The sequence below is a fragment of the Monodelphis domestica genome, chromosome 6 (genome assembly GCF_027887165.1).
Source record: "Monodelphis domestica isolate mMonDom1 chromosome 6, mMonDom1.pri, whole genome shotgun sequence".
In the NCBI taxonomy this organism is placed as follows: domain Eukaryota; kingdom Metazoa; phylum Chordata; class Mammalia; order Didelphimorphia; family Didelphidae; genus Monodelphis; species Monodelphis domestica.
In genome coordinates this window covers 310,310,553-310,327,466 of record NC_077232.1, presented here as the reverse complement: position 1 = coordinate 310,327,466, position 16,914 = coordinate 310,310,553, and positions in this window count along the sequence as shown.

The window sequence follows — 16,914 nt, the reverse complement described above, 5'->3', positions numbered from 1 at the left end:
CTTCCATTGTTCTAATTTTACCAATGAGGAAACTGAGGGACAGAGATGTTAATTGACTTGCCCCAGATTATGCATCTAGAGGAGAGTTTGACTCCCAGGCCAATACTCAAGTGGTTATGTCACATTGCCTCAATATGGAATAACATTATGTACTGAATGTTTTAATTAGAGACAGTTGACTTGAACAAATGGATTTTCTAAAGGCCACGACAGCAGGGAGGGAGAAGGCTTGGAGGAAAGGATTCTTCCATATTTAGGGAACAGCAGGAGAAGAGACGTCGTGGAAAGAGGACAATCGAGCCATTGCAGAATATGCTTTCAATCTTTTTTTTCCTTTTTTTCCCTTTAGAATATTTTTTCATGGTTATATGATTATTGATCCTCCTCCTGGAGCTGACGAGCAGATCCACTGGGTTATATATGTATCATTGTTCAGAACCTACTCCCATGTCATTACTGTTTGCAAAGAGTGATTTTTTAAAACATCAAAACCCTAATCATATCCCCATCGAACCACATAATTGATGATGTTTTTCTTCTGCCTTTCTACTCCCACAGTTCCTTCTCTGAATGTGGATAGCATCTTTCTCATTAGTCCCTTTAGATTGTCCTGGATCACTGCATTGCTGCTATAGAGAAGTCCATTATGTTCGTTGTGCTACAGTGTATCCGTCTCTGTTTACAGCATTCTGCTGGTTCTCCTCCTTTTGCTCTGCGTCAGTTCCTGGAGGTCTTTCCAGTTCACATGGAATCCCTCCAGTTCATTACTCCTTTTAGCTGTCTTTTCAGTCTTGATCTCATTTTAGTAAAGCAGTACGAGATCTCTTCATCCAAATGCTAGTTTGTGTTTTGAAAGGAACTTGCCGACTTAGGGACACTATTAAATAGAAGAGAAAACGTGGAGAGAGTTAGAATCGTTTTTTGCCCAATTCAGACATATTTGTTTATCACCAATACTGGGAATTGTGAGATGTGAAGTCAGTCAACTCAAAGACCTTCATGAATTGGACGATGCTTCTCTTAATGAAAATGCATCTTGGGAAATTTGTGGAGCAAGTAATAAACATGGCATGGTTCTATTATCCAATTAAACTTGTCTGTGCTGCCCATGCTAGGGTGCAACAAGAATAGACTAGATACCCCTTAATGAAGATAGCGAGCCTCCATTAACTAAATATACTATTCGAGTGGGAACACAGTGATGAGTGTTGGTCATTACCAGATTTTACTCTATTGTTGGAGAACTAGGTAGCCCAGCAGGCAATATAGGTGGAGCTCCCGTAGCTAATGTAGCCCCTGGCTCAGGAGTGTCTTCTGAGACAAAGGACCCCTGTACCTTGAGTAACTTCTTTTTCTCTGGCTCATTTGCTTCACATAGATAGCCTAAGAACTTCACAACCCTCTGTGTAAGCATGGAGGCTCATGAGGCTTAAGAAATGGAGAGCATTAAGGGTGCAGCCAGGTGGTTCAGTAGATAGAGTACTCAGTGGAGTTAAACTATGACCAAAGACACTTCCTAAGTGTGTTAACCTGGACAAGTCACTTAACTGTATGCCCCAGTTTCCTCAATTGTAAAATGGGAATCCTAATAGCATCTAGCTCTTAAGAAGATTGTGAGAATGAAATGAAATAATATGGGAAGATACTTTAGAAAGCTTAAAGTGATATATAAATGGCAGTTATTATTAGTCTAGAAAGCAAATTAAGTCCTATCACAATTCCTCAAAAGCAACCCTCCTTCAACATTCAGGAGAACCTGTCACCCACAGTCCACAATGGATAGGGGTCCCACTGCGAATGCCTTATGGTCTGTTTTCCAGCTGTGTTTCCCCCATCTAGTTCCTCAGCTTGACATTTTCTTTAGCTTTCATCCAATGGCCTGGCATTCTGTGCTTGTCTACCACCACTACCACAACCACCACTACTACTGCTGTCACTACTACTGCTTCTGCTTTTGCCGTTACTAGAAGGGTTGTTAAGGAACTTTTATTTGTCATATGCAGATCATCTGAAGTAATGGGGAACGTTTATTCTGGAGAAGATTAAAAGCATGAAGGAAAAGATGGCCATCTTCAATATTTGAATGGCTGTTCATTTGAGGGTCTGACGCTGGTGACGTTAAGGTACCGAGCTGGAAAAGATGAGTAGAAGTTGCAAAAAAAGTAAATTTTGATCCCTAACAGAGAAAAAAATATTTTCTAACAGTGAGAATCATCTCAAGAGTCTCGTGGGCTTCCTGTGAGTTAGGGAATTGACTCAATCTTTGTACAAAGCCTGGATGACTATTTCTCAGTTGTACTTTGGAGATCATTTTTTCAACTACTTTTGAGGTCCTTCCCAACTTTGAACTCTGTGACTTGTAGTTACTTGTGTAATCCGTATATCCATAATATGAGGTAGCTATAAAGGCCCTACTCAGTTTTATGATACCATGACTCAATAATAAACAAAGAATTACATTTATTTATTTTAAAAACTCTTATATTCTGACTTAGAATCAATACTGTCTATTGATTCTAAGGCAGAAGAGTAGTCAAAGCCAAGCAATGGAGGTTTAATGACTTGCCCACAGTCACACAGCTAGGAAGTATTTGAAGCAGATTTATACCAGAATCTCCTGTCTCTAGGCCTGGCTCTTAATCCACTGAGCCATCTAGCTTCCCCCTCCTTCATTCACATACCCATTGTCAGATTAAGAACTTCTACTTCAGATAAACTTTAATACAGTCATGAAACCTAAATAACTATATAGAAAATATATCTTATAATTATATATAAAACATTAGAATATAACCAGGACTTACTTTAAAGTCTCCCTTTACTTCACTTTGTCAAAATAATAATAGCTTTCTCTTTTTAATGTCAGAGATTGTTTGGATTCTAAAGCTCTTGCCAGTCAAATGTTTTTGAATGTTAAGATATGAGTTACAATTTTAATGGATCATTGACTATGAAGACATTCAAGGAAACATTGACAAATACTAGCTAAGGTAGTCCTGGCCAGCAGGGATTTAGAGTGACAGCAGAAAAGGAAGGATCTTTCTTAAAACAAAACAAAACAAAAAATAAAAGATAATCACCATATGCTATCTTCTAATTAAATGTTCACTTTGAAAGGTGATAATTATATCCTTCCCAGCCAATATTGCTGAAATGTTATAGAAAAGGCAAATTGTAGATAAAGTCAAACCATTGGTAGAACAAGGAATTCCCGAAGAGATGGAACATCTTCCTATTTCACTAGATGTTGTAGAGCCATAAAAAGTGGAACATAATCATATGGCAAGATGGTGGTTCTATCCAAATGGTCCCAATTTCCCTCATTTCCTTTAAAACATCTATGTAATTGCAATAAAAATCTGTCCATAGAAAGGATACAAATTTAGTTAACTCTTAATTATGCAAAAATTCCTAGGGGGCAGCTGGGTGGCTCAGTGGATTGAGCACCAGACCTGAGAAAGGAAGTTCTGGGTTCATATCTGCTCTCAGACACTTCCTAGCTGTGTGACTCTGGGCAAGTCACTTAACCCTCATTTTCTAGCCCTTACTGATATTCTACCTTTGAACAATATACATTGTTGATTCCAAGATGGACAGTAAGGTCTTAAAAAAACAGAAAAGAAAAAAAAGAAATGCGTACATAGCTTCACCATTTGGGGAATGGCTGAACAAATATGGTGTATGAATATAATGAATTATGCTGTTGTTTGTCCTTTGTTTTCAAAGAGAACCACTATGACAGGGTGATGCCTTGACTTGTATGAGAATTGGATTTAAGGGAGGCAGAGCTGCACAAAGTCACCAGCCTCATTTTCTCTTTCAGTCATTGAAGATCAGAGGCAAGACAAAAGGCAAGACAATTGATGATAGTTTGGGAGCCAGTGGATGAACTTACCTCATCAATGTTTGACTATGTTCTAAGTGCTCCACAGCACCCGCTTTAGCCACCTTCATGGCTGTTCGAACTGTGAAGATTGGTTTTAACTATCTCCTGATTGTAACAATGAAGGTACTTAGCTCTTACTTTATAGTGAAGCTAGACCTTTAAGCTACAATCTATTTTTAGATCTTACTACAAAAAGGTGTTAAGTAACTATAAAAGGTAAATTAATCACCAAAAAAGGTTAAGTAATGAACAAAAGGTGAACTTAACAATCAGGGGAGATTGTATTTAACAAAAATCCAAGATTTTGAAATTTTTGTTCAAGAAAGATCTTCAAGGGAAGAATCTTGCTAACTCCTAAACCCAGAGAATGAAATGTTTCAGAAAGATTATAGAAAACATACACTACATCAAGAAGACTTTGGGTGTGGTTGATTGAACTGAAGTTTGATTGAACATTTATGTTTTTGGTCTGCTTAGCTTTGGAATCAGCACAATATTTGTGTCATAAAAGGAATTTGGTAGAACTCCTTTGCTTATTCTGTCAAATAGTTTGTATAATATTGGGATTAGTTGTTCTTTGAATGTTTGATAGAATTCATGTGTGAATCCATCTGGACCTGGGGATTCTTTTCTTAGGGAGTTCTTGGATGGATTGTTCACTTTCTTTTTCTGATATGGGGTTGTTTAGGTAGTCTATTTCTTCCTCTTTTAGTCTAGGCAATTTATATTTTGAAAATATTTATCCATATCACCTAGATTGACATATTTATTTCCATATAATTGGGCAAAATAGCTCTTAATGTTTGCCTTAATTTCCTCTTCATTAGAGATGAGGTCTCCCTTTTTATCCTTGATACTGTTAATTTGGTTTTCTTCTTTCCTTTTTTAAAATTAGATTGACCAGTACTTTATATATTTTATTTGTTTTTTTTTTAAGTGCCAGCTTCTAGTCTTATTTATTAATTCAATAGTTCTTTTACTTTTAATTTTATTAATTTCTCCTTTAACTTTTAGGATTTCTAATATAATTTTCATCTGGGGATTTTTAATTTGTTCTTTTTCTAGTTTTTTAATCTACATGCCCAATGCATTGACCTTTGCCCTCCCTAATTTGTTAATACATGAACTCAAGGATATAAATTTCCCCTTGAGTACTGCTTTGGTTTGCATCCCATAGATTTTGGTATGATGTCTCATCATTGTCATTCTCTTCAATGAATTTATTGTTTCTATCATTTTTTCTTTAACTAACCAGTTTTGGAGAATCCTATTATTTAGTTTCCAATTAATTTTGGTTTGCCTCTCCATGCATCCTTGCTAATTATTATCTTTATTGCATTATGATCTGAAAAGGTTGCATTTATTATTTCTGCTTTTTTGCATTTTTTGCCATGTTTTTATCCCCTAGTACATGGTCATTCTTTGTGTATGTACCATATACTGCTGAAAAGAAGGTGTATTCTTTTTGTCCCTATTTATTTTTCTCCATATTATCATTAACTCCAATTTTTCCAAGATTTCATTCACATCTCTTACCTCTTTCTTTTTCTTTTTTCTTTTTCTTTTTCTTTATTTTTTGGTTTGATTTATATAGATTTGATAGAAGAAGGTTCAGGTCTCCCACTAGTATAGTTTTACTATGTATTTCCTCCTTCAACTTCACTAATTTCTCCTTTAAAAATTTGGATGCTATACCATTTGGTGCATACACTTTGAGTACTGATATTTCCTCATTGTCTATACTGCCTTTTTTTAGGATTTAATTACCTTCCCTACATCTTTTTACTTTTGCTTTGCCAGATATCATGATTGCAACTCCTGCCTTCTTTTTCTCAGTTGAAGCCCAATAGATTTTTGCACCAACCTTTAACCTTTACCCTGTTGGTGCCTACCTGCCGCATGTGTGTTTCTTGTAGACAACATATGGTAGGATTTTAGTTTCTAATCCACTCTGCTGTTTACTTCCATTTTATGGGTGAGTCCATCCCATTCACATTCAGAGTTATGATTACCATCTCTGTATTCCCCAACATTTTGATATCCTCTCCTAGTGCTGTCCTTTCTTCTTTCACTATTTCCTTTTAAACCAGTGGTTTGCTTTTAATCAGTTCCCCTAACACCCACCCTGATTTTACTTCCCATTCTGCCCCCTTTATTTTTGTTCCCCCCTTATTATTTTTTTAGGCTCTATTAAATTCCCTCCTCCCTCTCTTTCCCTATATGTCTGTGGTTCTAAAGGATGGGAAATGGGTCTGTGATTTCATTGGGATAGTGAACTCCCTTTCTGCAGTATATATGGCATGAATTCCATCGCCTCTATATTATATAGTATAAATTTCCACTCTCTATAGTCTAAAGTATGTATAATAGTTATTCCATTTTAAAAATTCTTACCTTTCATCTTATAATCAATACTGTATATTGGTTCCAAGGCAGAAGAACAGGCAATAGGGGTTAAGGGACTTGCCCAGGGTCACCTAGCTGGGAAGTGTGTGAATCCAGATTTGAACCCAGGACCTCCTGTCTCTAGACCTGACTCTCAATCCATTGAGCCACCCAGCTGCTCCCTAATACTTGGTTTTAATGAGGATCACAGATAAAAAAGATAGGCAGATCTGAATGGAAAAAGAATAACATAGGTTGAATTTACTGAATCCTAATGCTCATTTTAAATCCCATCCATCAATTATATGTGTGTGTGTGTGTGTGTGTGTGTGTGTGTGTGTGTGTGTGTGTGTATGTTGAAATGTCTCCAGGAAAATTGCATTTTACTACATTTCACTGTTATTCTTGCATATGAATCTGATGGTTTTGCAAATTTTTTTTTTCAGTTTTAGGAAATCAGCTCAAAACTCATTGCAGTTCTTAATTTGGAAGACTTTTAGAAAGGTCAAAATTGTATTTCACTTCTTTTCCCCCCAACATGCTTAAATGGGTTTTGTAGGTGACATCGTTTTCCAACCACAAAAGCACCTAAGTGGAAACATTTCCCCCAAATCAATTTTTCAGAATGCTCTAAGCAGAGTTTGAATTTTTCTAAAAGAAAAGGACAGGCTTTCTCATTCAGTATTGAAGCAGCATCTTTTTCTGATGTCCATGGTCAAATATATGAGACCAAAAGCCATTTCCCTGGTGGACAACTTTGTAAATGAGGACTTCAAATTGCTAGTGAAAAAAGAAGTAGAAGTCTGAGCCGCTTGGAAGTTTTCCTTGAAGCCTAAGAGTCTGACAAAGATGAAAAATGAGGAGGAGGAGGAGGAACAGTGTTTGAGGGCTTGTGAAAGGGCATTCTTAGCCATGTGCTCTTGGTGGAGATGAAGATTAGTCTGACCATTCTGGGGAGAAATGTAAATGATGCTAAGACGGTGACTAAAATGGCCACATCCTTTGACCCAGAGGTCTCATTGTTAGGCATCTATATACAGGGAGTCAGTTATGGAAGGGGGATCAGAGTCAGCAAAATTACATTAGCCCTTCTTGTAGTAGTGAAGAACTACAAGCAGGGCACATTCCTATCAACGAGGGAATGACTTGAGCAGATTCTGGAGCCATAAAAAAATGCCGCATGTAAAAAACACAGGGAAGCACGTGATTTATGTGATGTGAAACAAAGGAAAATGTAAGCAGTGCCTGGAAAAGTGTATTTATACAATAATGTGCCCAAAGACTACAAGCATGTGAATTTTTAAAAAGCAGCAATATCAAGATCTAAACTGAAAGCTAAAACTGCTAGGTGGTGCAGTGAAGAGAGCAGTAGGCTTGTAGTTAGGAAGACTCATCTTCATGAGTTCAAATCCAGCCTCAGACACCAACTGACTGTGCGATCCCTGGGCAAGTCACTTAACACTGCCTCCGTTTCCTCATCTTTAAAATGAGCTGGAGAAGGGAATGACAAACCAAACACTCCAGTATCTTTGCCAAGAAAACCCCAAATGGCTCATGAAGAATTGGACACCACTGAACTGATTAAACAATAACAAAACTGAAAGCTGTACAAGAATAGTAACCAAGCTTAGCCCCGAAGAAGAGATATGAACAAGTGCCTCTTCCTTCTTTCTTTCTTTTTTTGCCAAGTGTGTGAGGTGATTGGGAATGTGGAAAATACATCTGCATTTTGTTAGAGCTGAAAGAAGTATTTTTAAACGTTCCTAAATGGCTTTCCCTCACCCTGCCTGACTCTTTTCTTTGTCATTCATCTAAGTGAGGAAGGGGAAGGGACACATTGGGAAACGGAGGTGTCATAAAAGCAGCAATAGCAATAACAAATTTGAAATGTCACCTTTACCTTGAAGGGACAGATTACGTCTACGGGTTTTCCAACACTTGCTGGATAGGATGTTGCCCAAAGCCGCTTGGTGTCACCAAAAATGCCAGCGAATTTGACAAAGCGTCAATTGTCTTTTCAGAAAAGAAAAACACCGACATCTTTAGGTTGGACAACACTTTTAAGCACCTTGCCAAGAGCTAACCTGAAGAACTCTCTGAGAGAAAATGTTAGCATGTACACTCTTTGGGAATTAAAGGTTTATTGGGGCAATGGCGGTGGGAGAGTTGCTTGTTTGGGTAGCATTTCCCAAATAAGCACTTGACAGGAAAAATGTGCTTTCCCCCGTACTCGAATCAAATGCTCTACAAATGCGACTTGCAGTCTCTTCTAATGTCTTTTTTAAGTTTCCTATTCTTTCTGTGATCTTTTCATGACTGAAGAATTAGCTGACTTTATAAGTACTGAAGTCATGCAAGTGCTTCTCTCAGGTGTCTACATCTGAAAATAGAAATCAAAGCCCCCTTGGCCCCAACCCAGTGCCCTCTGCTCCTCAGCATTACTCTCCAGTTGTCCTGATTCCCATCTCCCCACCCACTAAGGAGGAGCACCAGGTGTCCAAAGTGGACCCCAACCCCAGTGCTGTGGACTACCAATTGGCCACAGCAATTATGCAGTGACTACAGCAACGGACCCTCTCCTAAACAAAGAGCATGCTCAGATTTTGTCCACTAATGATGCTCCTGGGAGCCACAGCCTCTGGGAATAACCTTATCTCTGGATCCCTGGATGAATCAATCATTGGCCACAGAGGAGAAAACCCTCTCCAACCCTACCTCCCCTTCTCTCATCCTCTTCCCCCGTCCCCCTACACCACCCATCTCCCACTCCAATGTGCGGAGCCCTTCCTTCACTGTTCCCCTTGGAATCCCTCATAACAGTAGATAAACTTCACTTTATCCTGGACTTGTACCCTCTTGCATCCTTTACGAACCCTCAGAAGCCCGTTTCTCCCCTTTAGGGTATAAGGATATAAGGGATAAGGATAAGGATAAGGGATAAGGATAAAGGGATTAGCTGCAGGATTTCTACTCTGGCTTTGTAGCAAGGAGCTAATCTCTATATCCTTATAACAGTTGGTAGGACATTCCTGGCCCTCAGGCCCACCCCAGTGGGCCTGGAGAGGGAGTTAGAACCCCCTTCTCCACAGCCACTGCCCCAGTCCGTTTATCTCTATAACTCTGCAACCTCTCCTCCTCTGAAGCTCCAGATCTGGCAGCTGTTGATAGTGGCCCCTCAGGGGCTCTCCTCCTTTCTCGAGGGGTTCAGCTCCTGCTTTACCATCGCAGTGAGTCTTGACTTCCTTTGGGGCACGTGAACATTTACGTGGACGCTCCCTTAAGGTTCCTGGCCTCCCAGTTCCCCAGTCTCCTTCAATCCCATGGCCATCTACACATAACCGCGGTGATGCACTAGGCCTGACCATGACCACAAGTGTTCCACTTCCACTCAGGCCTTCTTTTAGAGAAGCCTCCCAAATGCATGGACAGCTTGTCTTGAGATCTCTAGTCCTCCTCCTCCTCCTCAGTATTTTCTCAGATCATTCCCCATGTTCTGATCAATGTTCATTGATTTAAATTTAAATTAATATCAACCACTCCAAGTACCACTTGAAGTAGAAAAATAAAAATCTAGAAGTATGAAGAGTATTTTTCTAACCTAAGTCTGACCACATCTATGGATTCTCCCACCTGGCTTTCAGCCAGCCTCTGCAGCTGCCTTCTGGGAAGTAGAGAGCCTGGACAGGGCCACACCAGATCTTTTATCCTCCATCCCCTGCACGCACGTGCGTTCACATCCATTCATGCAGTGTTCATGCAGGGTAAGCACACAAATGGGATGCAGGGTAGAACGAGCAGGACGGGACGTGAATTCTATTTACACATCAGTCAATACACATTTATTTAGCTTCTACCATGGATCAGGTGCTCATTGGAGTGCTGAGAACCCAGAGAAAGCTAACCAGTCTCTGACCTCAAGGAACTTACAATCTAATGGGGAAGCAAAATGCAAATAACTGTATATACAAGATATGTACAGGACAAATTGGTGACAGTCAACAGAGTAAATGAAGCACTGGGCTTAAAGGAAGTCAGGAAAGGTTTTGCTTCCTTCCCTCTCTAATGTTGACCCTGATAAGGAGCAATTCAGCTTTCTGTTGTCCCCAACTCTTGAATCCTTTGTCATTTACCCTGTTAAAAAAGATCCATTGGCAAACCTCAGTGCCGGATTACTCCCATCAGCCACTTCCTTCTGCCAGTGGAAGCCATATGACTATGCTGACTAGGCATTTTATAAATTCCTATTACCTCATTTTCATTTGTACCTCAGTGATGCAAGGCAATTGTTCTCTTCCTCTTTAATTGATTCTTTGACATTCCCACAAAAAAAACCTTTTCCAAATGCTCTTTTTTTCTCTTCAAACTTCCCAAACTATGTTTTCTTTCCTCTTACTTGGAAACCCAAGGCCATTTGCCAAGAGTTCCTTCTGTCATTTTCTTCATCTCAAAAATCTTATAACATCATCTCGCATTCTCTCTTCCTTTCTCCAAGTCTAAGATGCTGAGGTGATTATTCTCTTTGCCACGGCCAACCTCTTATGGGTATCCGTGGTCTCTCCATCTGCTCCTCTCTTCTTCAGCAGTTTGCAACCTCAGTGATCCCATTTCCTAAATATTGTGAATCTTAAAATTTCTCAGACTTGTGAATGTTAAAAATTCTCAGACTCTACCTTAGAACATTTGGTTAAGGCTATTCCCCATTTTAAACAATGGAGGTTGTAAACCTCAAAATTCCTTAGACTTATAAATGTTGGAAATTTCACCATTGGGATATTTCATACTTGGAAAATTTCTTACTGATAGTCTATTGGAATGGGAACCCCATTGGCATGGGAGGTTCCTCCTCTTCCCTTCTTAAGATTACTTTAGGACAGAAACCCTTTGCTGAACAATGGAAAGGACTTTGACCTATGCTTAAGCATAGAACAGGAATTTCTTTGAGTCATGATTGATTTTAGAATTGATACAATGGAGATACTTGGAATCAATCTCCACCCTATTCAGTCCTAACAGGATTGAGTAAGGGCTACAGCCTAGATCAAAATTTAATTATTCCAATCTCTACCCTACTCAGGGTAACAGGATTTAGAAAGGGCTGTAGCAAAGGAGCAAAGATTTAATTATTTGAAAATATGACCTTCAACAGACATGTGCAAAGCCTCTGGGCGGTTCTGGGTTAAGCTAGAGCCTCCATTGGCACAGGGAAATTGATGGACAGTGATTGGTAGATGTGAGAACTGAGGGGAGGCAACTTGGATGGTTTCCTTAAAGAGAGTGGGGTCTGAAGACTGGGGGGGTGGTTGAGGAGTTGGCCGGAGTGGTTGCGGTGTGCTCTGAGAAGCTTGCTCTGAAGGAAGCTGAAGGTGGGGGCCTCTGAGACTGTTTCTCCATTTTGGTCACGTGAGTAATAGGGACTGATCTCCTTTCTTTGCCCCAGCTATCTAAGGGCTTGGGCCTTTTGGCCCAGCCTAAACAGAGGGGGTATTTAAGCCCTATTCCCTTCTCTCCCTTTTTTTCTCTCTCTATCTCTAATTCCTTTCTTCCTCCTATTGTAATTAAACTCCATAAAAGATTTACTGCTGACTTGAGTTTTCATTTAGGAATTACATAGCTGAATTCCTTGGAGACCTTAAATTAATATATATCAGTCTTTTAAAGTGATTTCCTTGTCACAAGGTACTTATTCAGGAATGTATGTGAGAACTTTACATTACTCCACCCATACTTAAGCATACTTTAGGGGAAGATAAAGTTGTAAACTCCTTACTGAACAATGAAAAGGACTTAACCCGTACTTAAAGTAAAGCTAGAAAACCTTAAGCTGGGTCTATTTTTAGATCTAATACAAAAGGGTGCTAAGTACCTATGAAGGTCAGGCAACTTGCAAACTTGCAAGGGACAAGCTTAACAAAAGAGGTGTGAAGTTTTAGTCTACTCAGGTGTGAATTACTCAAAAGTTTAGCCTACTCAGGTGTGAATTAAGAATGGTCTGTCCTTTGGAAAATGTCTACTGTGATTGGTAGATGTGAAAACTTAGGGGAAGTGACATAGGAGAAAATTCTCTTTAAAAGGAGGCCAGAAGGCCTCTGAAGGGGGAGAATGCAGCCTTGGAAGGTGAAGTGGAGCTTCCTGAGCTAAACTGGAGGGTCTCTGTGAACACTAGAGTTTTGCTTGGAAGGATCTTGTGGTGAGTGATTAAGGACTGACTGGTCTCTCTTAAGGCTTAAAGCCTACGCTGGCCTAGGCTTTTTCCTACTATTCCCTCTTACTCTGTTTCTCTCCCTTTCCTTAATTCCTTCATTTGTATTAATTAAAATCTCCATAAAACCCAGCCGACTTGGGTATATTTCATATTTGGGAATTTTTCCCATGGCGGCCACTTTATTTTTGATTTAACGCAAGACACTGTCTTGAAACCATATTTTCACGGTCACAGTTTAAGGCAACCACTCTTTTGTCTGTAACAATATCCAGCCTTTTTCTATTTTCCAGTTCCTTCCCTATTGCCTTCAAGTATGCCCAAGTCTAGCCCATACTTTAAAAACCTTCTCTAGATTCTTCCTTTCATTCACCAGACCCTCAAGCTATCATTCTGCCTGTCTTGTTTCTCAAACTCCTACACTAAGCAGTCTAGTTGCATTTTCTACCTTTCTTTTCATTCCTCAAAACTTTGCAATCTGATTCTTGAGTTTGCCACTCAACTGAAACTGATCTCTCCAGAGTTACTAATGCTCTATTTTTCTCTTTAAAATAAAAAAAAAATTATTTCAATTCCAAATTCTTTCCTTCCATCCATTCCTTCTACCATCCATTCAAAATATATTGCCACATTCTCCATGTTGTGAAAACAGATAAAAAATAAAATAAGAAATATGCTTAGATCTGTGGTAGGGTTTATTGCTTCTCTCTCTGGAGGTGGGGAGCACTTTTCATCATGAGTCTTTGAAACCGTTATGGATCGTTGTGCATACTTATAAGAGTACCTGCATCCATCAGTTGATTATCACTGCAGTGTTACTGTGGTCAGTGTTCCCTGAGTTGTGCTTTCTTCACTTTGCATCAGTTTATGTGTCTTCCAAGGTTTTTTTCTGAAGCTATCCTCCTCCTCTCTTATAGCACAATATTATTCCATCATAATCATTTCTGAGAACTCGTCCAGTCATTTCCCAATTGATGGACATCCCTTTCATTTCTAATCCTTTGCTACCACAAGAAAAGCTTCTAGAAAGATCTTTGTCCATGTAGGTCCTTTTCCTTTGCTCTCTTTGGTCAATGGACCTAGTAGTGGCATAGCAGGGTGAAAAGGTTTTACAGGGACATATTATATATAGCCTTTTGAAAATAGCTCCACATTGCTTTCCAGAATCAGTTCCCCACTTTGTCAAGAGTGCATGAGTGTACCAGTTTTCCCACATCTCCAGTATTTGACATTTTCCTTTTCTGTCGTATTAGAAAATGTCATGAGTGTGAAATGGTACCTGCCTCAGAGTTGTTTTCATTTGTATTTCTCCAGTCACTGGTACTTTAGAACATTGTTTTTACATAGCTATTAGTAGCTTTGACTTGTTCTGAAAACTGTTCATGTGGTTCTTTTACTATTTCTTAAATTTTGATTTAGTTCATCATATATTTGAGAAATGAGAACTTTATCAGAGAAACTTGGTTTAAGAATTTTTTCATTTCCTGATTTCCATCTAATTTTGGCTACCTTGATTTTGTCTGTGTAAACCCTTTTTAATGTAATGTAATAAAAATGACCCATTTTACCTTAGTTTCCTCATCTGTCAAATGAGCTGGAGGAGAAAATGGCAAAGCACTCGATTATCCTTGCCAAGAACGCCTCCAATGGGGTCTCAAAGAGTCAGACCTGACGAAGTGACTAAAGAAATAGGCCAGGCTCTATGCTAGATATTGAGTCTATGAAGACAAAGGGGAAATCATCCCTGCCTTCAGAAAGCTAACAGTCTAGAGCGGGGAAATAAGAGCACATGCAAGATAATTTTGTGGCAAAGTCCTCTAGCAGTGGGATGGGCAGGGGGGGTGGAAAGGCTCCATATGGAGGGGGATGACCAGGTTGAGTCTATAGGAAAGCCAGAGATGCCAGGAGGCTGAGAGAAGAATCCAGGAGCGCATTCTGAGCAGGGTGAACAAAGGGTGGACAGCCTGTGCAGCAGCAGGAATGCTGGGAGACGGAGCCTTGTGGGGTGTGGAACAAGGCCAGAAAGGTAGGACGGGTCAGGTTGCCAAGAGATGTGTTCACACTGGATTCTGGAAGCAATAGGGAGCCAGCGGGGTTGACGGAGACACCTGGACAAACGTGTTTTAGGAAAGTTACTGGGGGGCTGCGTGGACGATGGAGTGCCGTTTCCAGAGCCTGAATTGGGGTGGCCGAGGTGTGAGTAGAGAGAGGGGAATAATGGCAAGAGATGGGGTGAAGACAGAATAGATCAAATTTGGTGTCTCATTAGATACGGTGAGTAACCGAGAATTCGGAAGGGACACCACTAGCGCCCTTGACCAAGGCTGAGAACTTTGGAAGAGGAATGAGTGTGGCTGGAAAGGTGACGGTATCCTGGGGGTCGCTGGGTTGCTCAGGGGATAGACAGCCAGGCCTAGAGACAGGAGGTCCTGGGTTCCAATCTGGCCTCAGACACTCAGTTGTGTGACCCTGGGCAAGGCGCTTCACTCTGCTTGCCTCTGTTTCTTCATCTGCAAAATGGCCTGTAGACGGAAATAGCAAACTACTCCAGCGTCTTTGCCAAGAAAACGCCAAGTGGGGTCATGAAGAGTCAGACACAGCCGAAATGACTGAATGACCAGAAACATTACATATAATTGAATAATGAATCAAACAGTTGAAGAAAGCTTTACTGGAGACAGCGACGCATTGAATCCTAGGCAACGCAAGGACACGTTCCCCAAAGTCCTCATCCGGAATCGAGAGACGGCATGGATTGATTTTTAGTGGTCAGCCGATACACGCCCCGTAGTTCACGTTGAGCACAATCTGAAACAGAACACAGGAGTACGTTAAACGTACAGAACGTTTCCATTAAGCTTCATTTGTCCCCAAATCACTTTTTTTATAACCGTCAGGAAAACGTTCCTCCTTCCTTTTAAATTACTCAGAGCCCGGCACTTAGCAGTGTGTTCAGTCACCTGCGGCTTCCTGGGCTTGCTTAATCGAGATCCTCTTTGAGCGGATGCCCCCAGCGGGGAAGAACAACTCACAATCATGTGACTCACTCTTCCGCTGTTGACAGCTGCAAGCATCACGGGAGCCTACGCCACCCTTGAGGGATTCAGACCGGAAATAGTAATGACTAGGATTTCTACAGTGCTTTAAGCTCTGCTAAATACACAACAGCCCTGAGAGGCACGTGCTATTTTTGTCCCGTTTTACCTGTGGGGAAACTGAGGCACATAGAAGGTAAGAGGGCTTGCCTGGGCCTCAGAGCTAGGATTTGAATCCAGATCTTCTCATCTCCAGCTCCAGCATGCTAACCAGAGCTTCATCTGGTGGCCTCTAACTCAAATTCAAGTCACGTTTTATGGAATTGAAGCTTATTTCACTTACTAAAGGCAACCGCGGAGGCTCAGCGCTAGCCCACAGGATTCCTTAGTGGGGGAAGAGCGAGTTCTTGGAAACCCTAAAGTACTGCTCAGACTTTATTTTGTGGACAAGCCTTGGAAGTGGTTCAGACGCCGGGGATGCCCTCTCTTGATTCTCAGCCCAAAGGGAGTCAGAGATCAGCAGATCTCTGTCCGAGGGAACGCAGGGACATTTCTGTGACGCCCCCCCAAAGCCCCTCTCCAGGAATTCTCACCCTTCGCTCCGGCATTCAGGCAGGAGGAGCGGCCGTAGTGGGGGCGCTGGCGTTGGGCGGGGCCCTTGGGGCAGAGGCGCTGGTGTTGGGCGGGGCCCCTGGGGCAGAGGCGCTGGCGTTGGGCGGGGCCCTTGGGGCAGAGGCGCTGGCGTTGGGCGGGGCCCCTGGGGCAGGGGCGCTGGTGTTGGGCGGGGCCCTTGTGGCAGGGGCGCTGGCGCTGGAAGGGCGGGCTGCCTCCATGGCAGGCGGGTCAGGAGCCCTGATGGTGGCAGCAGTGACTGTCCCGCCCGCCCCAATAGAGAGATTTATAGGTTGGTTAGAGCAAAGCCGCACACAGTTCTCGGGGGGGAAGAACGCCTCTGGACCAGGCCTCCCCTGTGAATCCGGGGGGCCACGGGGGCCAGGAGAATCCTCTGGGCCTCGCGAGCCTTGAGGGGGGCCTCCTGCTCTTCGGAGAGAGTTGCCGTGTTGTGGACCATGTTCGTCACGCTGGTGTGGAGGAGAGAGAGAACTCACTGGAGATTTGTAGGAAGGGATTTAAACAAATCCAGAGTCATTATTCAGTAGTATTTATTGAGTGCCAGAAAAGAGAGACCGAAAGATGGAGCAGGAGAGGGAGGAGAAAGGAAAAGAGAGAGACAGGTTGGCACAGTAGACAGCGAGGCCTTCAAGTCCCAAGGCCTGGATTCAAGTCTTACCTCTCACTACAGGTCTAAAACTCAATAAATTGCTCGGCCTCTCACCTTCCCAGGCCACTCTCTAAAACTAGGTTGCGTCCCTATAGCAGAAGAAGTTCTGGACTTCATCAGGACTTCC